Raw genomic sequence first — 7,396 nt, forward strand, 5'->3', positions numbered from 1 at the left:
CCCAAAAGCCACTGTTTTAAACCTTGAGAGAACATCTCTCTAGGAATCTCTCCAGTGCAACTCTGCCAGACATTGACCATAGAATCACACTGGAGGACCTAGAAATGCCCAGAGTAGTGTTTAAGCTCTAGACCCTCCAACAACTTTTAGCAGAGTTGCACTGGAAGACCTAGAGATTCCTAGAGAACATATTAATCAAATCCGCACAAGTCAAAGCAGTAAAGGTTGACAATAATGCTATTGTGTACTTAAAATACCAAATGTGAACTTAAAATACACTTTTGCATACAATTTTTGTGAGAGAGGAGACAGTTATTCCAGCTTATAAATGTAAGACTGCAAGTACTTTAAGTCTCCTGTGCTATTCACCAGTACAAAAACTCCCAAAGCACTATCATATTGAGTTACATTTTTTTCCTTGTTGTACCCCGCTTTGATCTATTTTTTGGAAAAGCCAGTTATAAATAAAAAATATTATTAAATATTATCACATTAATTGGCTGCTCATAATGCTTATCCATAGTAATAGACATAAAAACATCGTTGTGTCATTCATATTTTCTTATTTTTATATATATAGAGATGCACCAAACCCCAAATCTGTCTGCTCTCTCTTTCTGTCCCTCCATCCATTTGTGTACCATTGCAATTCTCATCCTCTTGTAGCAATGCAACTTTTAATTCCCTATCCCTCCCCATTCCCCATTTTGAGTCCTGCTGCACTTAAGAAAAAAGTACTCGCAGTCTACATTTATAAGCTGGAATAACTGTCTCCTCTCTCATCCCTCAACAAAGAAGTTACAACGCTTTACAAGTCTCCATCGGATCCGCCAAAGTCCTTCCAAGACAAACCAACCCTTCCACATCATCAATGGGAACTTCTCATTCACTTTACCTCCTAACAAATCTCTTGCAATTTGTCAAGAGCCACAATGACCAAAAATAAACATATTTCTTTTAAAATTTCACAAAACCTCAACCTACAGATCATCCTTCCTGACAGTTATCAACATTTCTCTGGGGCTTCCAGCATCTGTTATTGCTGTGTGCCTTCAAGTCATTTCCAACTTATAGTAGCCCTAGCATGGGGTTATCTTGGCAAGATTTGTTCAGAGGAGGTTGGCCATTGCTTTCCTGAGAGTGCATGACTTGCCCATGGTCTCCCAATGGTTTTCAATGGAGGAGCAGGGATACAACCCCTAGTCTTCGGAGCTGGAGTCCAACGCACAAACCACTACGCCACCCTAGCTTCCAACATCTGTCAGAGACAAAAACTTTTTTCCAGCCTCCTCAAATTATCTGTTCTAACCCATTATACTTCAACCTCTTAATTCATTATCTCTATTTCTGATAGGCACCATGCAGTCTCCCAACATCCCTTGGCACCCCAGAATCCTCCATTAACCCCAAAGTGCACCATCATCACCAAAATGTTCATCTTCCAATGCTGCTGTTGTGTGCCTTTCAGTCATTTCCAGCATGTGGCGACCCTAGAGCGCATAGGACTATGACTCAAGGGTTTGATTCCCAGCTCAGCCAAAACATAGGTTTCAGGTGGGTTTTTCAGGCTATGTGGCCATGTTCTAGAAGAGTTTATTCCTGACGCTTCGCCAGCATCTGTGGCTGGCATCTTCAGAGAAGGCATTTCGATGAAGAGGAATACTTACGACACTATAGACAAAAGATGTCTATGTATATTATCATTGGATTTTGTTGGTGAATTAAGATTTGGAAATATAAAATACAGAGATAAGTAAGTAACACAATGGGCATGTATTTAAGTTTACAATAACAAAGAGATAGATATACAACTTGGAGAGAAGTAAAAGGTATTTAAACTGATACAAAATAGATTAGACAAATTGGGGAACAGAAGTAATTTTGTCTATTTTTGTGCTAGGTATTGTCTTTTTATCATTTCTGTTTTGGCAGCTTTTTTTCTTTCTCTTTTCTATATATGTTTTAAGATAAAAAATAATAATAAAAAGGAATAAACTCTACTAGAACGTGGCCACATAGCCTGAAAAACACACAAAAAACTATGGATGCCGACCATGAAAGCCTTGATTCCACTGACCTTGTCCCACGCTCTCAACCTCAGGAGATGGAAATGGCAAACCTCCTCTGAACAAATATTGCCAAGAACCGCCTATAATAGGTTTGCCTTAGCGTTCCCATAAGCCAGAAGTGACTTGAAGGCACACAAGAAGGCAACCTTATCCTGGGGTTTTCTTGGCAAGATTTGTTCAAAGGAGGTTTGCCATTGCCTTCCTGAGGATGAGAGTGTTACTCACCTTAGGGTTACTTACAGTGGGCTTCCATGGCTAAGTGGGGATTCAAACCCTTGTCTCCAGAGTCCTACTCCGAGGCTCAAACCCCAACACCACAATGGCTTTCTGGCCTTCCAATTGTTGTTCCGTGCCTGTTGTTTCCAACTCATGGCGATCCAAAGGTGAAACTATCATGGGGTTTTCTTGACAAGATTCATTCGAAGGAGATTTGCCATTGCCTTTCCTTGAGGCTGAATGGATGCAAGGTGACCAGACACCCTCCTTTTCTGGTCATCTCTTACCTTTCCACCTTCTGTCTGTCGAGGAGGAATTCCAAAACGTGGTCCATTTTCTGAGCATGAATTTCTATACAAGTGCTTTTAGCTTTCCTTTGGTCATGTCCTACCTTTTCCTTGAACGCCTTCCATTTTGCAGTACCTTGTTCTCTGGTCAACCTGACCAAAAGGCAACTCCTTGAGCCCCTAGATCTGAAGTCAGAAACATTTCCCATCGCCTAACCGCAAAGGAGGACAAGGGATCTCAAAATGGAGGACCTTCTAGAAAAATGGAAACCACAATCCTGGAGCTTTTGGGTCACCCTGAATGGGGGACCTTCTGGGATTCCTCTTGGACAGAAGATGGAAAGGTAGGACACGTCCTGGAAAAGGAGGACACCTGGTCGCCCTGAACAGAGGACCTTTTTTGGGAAATTCGTCCTGGATAGAAGCTCAAAAGGTAAGTCATGTCCTGGAAAAGGAGGACCCTGAGTGGAGGACCTTTTGGGATTCCTCCTGGGCAGAAGGTGGAAAGGTAGGGCATGTCCTGGAAAAAGAGGACATGTGGTCACCCTGAAAGGAGGACCTTTAGGGATTCCACCTAGAAGCTTGAAAAGTTGGACGTGTCCCGGAAAAAGGAGGATGACAGGTCACTCTGAATGGAGGACCTTTGGGACAGAAACCTGGCCATGTCCTGGAAAAGGAGGACATGTGGTCACTCTGAATGGAGGACCTTTTGGGCTGAAGGGAAAAGAGGACCCCCAGTGACCCTGAATGGAGGACCTTTGGGGAACTCCTCTTGAGCAGAAGCCTGGGAGGTGGACCATGTCCGGGAAAAGGAGGACTCCTGTTGACCCCGCCCCCTCCCTCCTTGGCCCCGCCCCCTCCCTCTGGCGCGCGGCTTTGGCCCCGCCTCCTTGTTGGCCGCCATTTTGGGGGCGAAGGGGGAGAGGTCCTCCTCTTCTCCCTCTTCGTGGCTCCCTTCTGCGGCTTGAGGCGGAGTCATGGTCCTGATGGGGGGCTGCGAGGGGAGGAAGGCGGGCTTCCCAGGCGAGGCGAAGGGGAAGGAGGCATGTGGGGGTCTCCCTCAAGGAGCCCCCCTCAAATACATCCATATCAAAACATAAGGAGACCCACCTCCGAGGCTCCAAGCGGCAGGGACCCTCCAGGCCCCGCGAGGAAGAAGAAGCCCCCCCAATTTGGTTAAAGCTGCGAAAGACCAGCCCTAGCAGCCAGGGGCGGGGAGAACGGCGATGCGCATGCGCCCCGCGCAAGCGCACTCCGCCGGCAGAAATGGGCCCTGCCTTTCTTGGAGTCTCCGCCCCTCTGCGCATGCGCGCGGCGCGCTCCGCCGCCTCCCCTGTCCCAACATGGCGCCCTCTTAAAGGGACAGGCGCCTCTTTTTTTGTGTGTGTGTATTTGGAGGAAGGCCACCTCAAGGCCTGGAAAGAGTGGTTTTTAATGGACTCTTATTAAGTTGAATCCAGTTTTCAGTTTGTCTGAGGGTTTATATTTTCTCCCCAAAAGCCATTAATGACTGAAAGGCTCAAAGGAACCATAGTCATAATAATATAATAATAATTTATTATTATTATTATTAATTATTATTATTTCTGTCCCGCCTCAGTAATAAGATCGAGGCAGCTTCCATCGATAAAACCATACACATAACAAAATAACCCCACAACCACTTCTTTCTTAAACCACAAATTACAACACACCGAACTATAATATACAATTAAAATCGTTAAATGAGTCGACAATGATAATAAATCTTAATCAGTAATTAGTAAAAGCGCAATAATAACATTAAATATTCATTATAAACCCATGATAGGGTTTGGTTCTCTTTATTTTCTTGTTCTTCCACCTATGTTTTTTTGTCTGGTTTTCTGTTTTTCCCTTTTCATTTAATAATAATAATGATAATGATAATAATAATAATAATAATAATAATAAATTTATTTATGCCCCTGCCTCTATAAAGAGATCGAGGGCCGTTGTACAACAATATAATCTCCATATATATATATATACACACACACACACACACACACACATCAACATTTATTTCTAAGTGATAAATAAAAATGTGAGTTAGAAAAAGGTGTGCTTTTGCTGCGGTCAGGGAGGGCTCAGGACCCCAATGAAAGTGGAAAACCACCATTTTCTTTTAAAATTACCTGAGAAAACACCTGTCTAGGAATTTCTAGGTTCCCAACACAACTCTGTGATCAACACAAACCAAATGTTGACCTTAGAATCGTCCTGGCGGATCTAAAAATGCCTAGAGAAGTCCATTAGGGAGAAATGTAAGAAACTGCATTTAGGTAGAAAAAATGAAATGCATAGATATAGGATGGGGGGACACTTGGCTGAACGAAACTACATGTGAAAGGGATCTAGAAGTCCAAGTAGACCACAAGTTGAACATGAGTCAACAATGTGATGTGGCAGCTAACAAGGCCAATGCGAGTCTAGGCTGCATCAATAGAAGTATAGTGTCTGGATCAAGGGAAGTCATAGTGCCACTGTATTCTGCTCTGGTCAGGCCCCACCTGGAATATTGTGTCCAGTTCTGGGCACCACAATTTAAAAAGGATGAGGAGAAACTGGAGCATGGCTAAAATGGCGAAGGGTCTGGAAACCATGGCCTCTGAGGAACAACTTAGTGAGCTGGGGATGTTTAGCCTGGAGAAGAGAAGGTTAAGAGGTGATATGATAGCCCTGTTTAAATATTTGAAGGGATGTCATATTGAGGAGGGAGCAAGCTTATTTTCTGCTGCTTCAGAGACTAGGACCCAATGGAGTAATGGATGCAAGCAACAAGAAAGGAGATTCCACCTCAACATTAGGAAGAACTTCCTGAGAGTAAGAGTGACAGTGAAACACACTTCTTCAGATAATGGTGGAGTCTCCTTCTTTGGAGGTCTTTAAACAGAGGTTGGATGGCCATATGTCAGGGATGCTTTGATTGAGAGTTCCTGCATGGCAGAATTGGGGCTGGACTTGATCAGGGCCCTTGGGGTCTCTTCCAACTCTATGACTCTAGGAAATAAAAATGTGAGGGAGAAGCTTGGACTTTTGCTGGGGTTAAGGACTCAGAACTCTCATGAAAGTGGGAAAACTGAGACAACACCTCTCTAGGAATGTCTAGGTTCTCCAACACAACGCTATGATCAACAAGAGCCAGGTTGAATCATGCCAGAGGACCTAAAAATGCTTAGAGAAGTGTTTTCTCTAGGCCCTCCGGCATGACTCTCTCTCTGATCAACTTGCAACAGAGCGATGCTGGAGGACCTAGATTAAAACATTTCCCCAACTTCTTCCCAGCAACCCTCATCAGGTACTGTATAGGACTCCATCCTTATTCTCCTGTTTATGTGGGAGTAAGGCCCATTGAGCCCAATAGGATTAGTCACTGATTAGACATGCATAGAATTATGTTATAACACAATTTTTAATGCTTTGGGTATGGGATGGTTTATGGGGAGCTTTAACTGACTTCAATGGCTGCTAGGCCATATATATACCTTCAGTTTTGTAATATCCTTCTCATATCATTTCATAGACACATGTGGCCAAGCAACATCAGAGTGTCATCAGACTTATGAATGAGGAAGAACAGACAAGGCAGGAGATGCCATAGCAGCTTGCTTTTGCCTAAGTCTCCTGGAAAGGGGAAGATTCTGCTCCCTTCTCCTCCTCTCTTCGCTCCTGAATTAAGTAAGTTAAAACTATTTTTGCCCTCTGAATTCAATCTGCAGCAACTGAAGTAAGCTGAGGACAAAGGAGGATAGTGAGAAGAGGAGAAAAAACTGAAAGAAAATTAAAAGTGACTGAAAATTGGGATGAAAGGGTTAAGCAGGACTGTACTGGCCAAATGGGGACAGTTGGAGGGTATGCATCCTTCCTTTTATGACTTCATTTTCTTTAATTTCTGAGAGAAATGGATTTGAATCAAACATAAGATTTAATAAAAGAGTTAGAAACACATGAATAGAATAGAAATTGTGTTAGACTATATAAATGTATGCTATAATTAAATTACATATATATAATATGGAATCACATATATATATATATGTATAATATTATAATCAATGGCGGGTTATAAACCGCCGCTTTGAGGTGGTCTGCCGCCGCCACCGTTTGCTCCGTGCGGGAGCCGCAGCAGCCACACTGCGCATCTCCCGCACGGACCGAATAAGAAGCTCCAAAATGGAGCTTCTTTAAGCGGTGCCTCTATGACGTCGCAAGGCGCCAGGGGCGGACTCGTGACGTCATAGACGCTGCGACACGTGCGGACGCACAGCGTCCGATACGTAAATATAGCAGCCGCCATGTGGAATGGCCGCCGCCATATTGTATGTACAGAATACATACTAGGGTTAGGGGGGTGCGGAAGCACCGCCCCTTCCTAACCCTAGTACGTATTCATTACGTACTAAATGGCGGTGTGTAACCCGCCAATATATCTATTCTAATAGGATTGAGTAAAGGTCAGCTGAGGCCTTTAACTGAAAGGGAATTTTATAAAAATATATAGGTTAGTAAAAGAAAGAGTTTTTAGATAAGCTTTTTATAACACTGTTATTTATTAAATACCGGTATATTGTTTTACAAGAATAAAGGGGGGTTATGTTGTTGATAATAAAATACGCTTATAAAATATGCTGGACTTAGTTATTTTAAATAGTATTTTTTTGTCTCTATTAAGATTATCAAAATGGCTAAGTGTTCTGTATATATATATATATATATATATATATATAATGAAATAGACTTGCATTGCAAATATAACAGTTAAATTAGACAAAGAAGCTTCAAAGGAAAAACTTTTGTCTGCAC

The 7,396-nt window shown here is 42.8% G+C and overlaps 1 protein-coding gene across 3 annotated transcripts in view; it reads right to left on the bottom strand.

The window, feature by feature from the left end:
• LOC121915602 (zinc finger MYM-type protein 4-like) overlaps positions 1-3,815 on the bottom strand; it is a 72,696-nt gene extending 68,881 nt beyond the window's left edge. For all 3 annotated transcript variants that reach the window (XR_006100721.1, XR_006100722.1, XM_042439944.1), the window contains exon 1: positions 3,683-3,815. The gene's annotated coding sequence lies outside the window, so the exon portion shown is untranslated. The remainder of the gene's footprint in view (positions 1-3,682) is intronic.
• Between the last annotated feature and the right edge of the window lie 3,581 nt (positions 3,816-7,396).

Source organism: Sceloporus undulatus, chromosome 9, assembly GCF_019175285.1.
Source record: "Sceloporus undulatus isolate JIND9_A2432 ecotype Alabama chromosome 9, SceUnd_v1.1, whole genome shotgun sequence".
NCBI lineage: Eukaryota > Metazoa > Chordata > Lepidosauria > Squamata > Phrynosomatidae > Sceloporus > Sceloporus undulatus.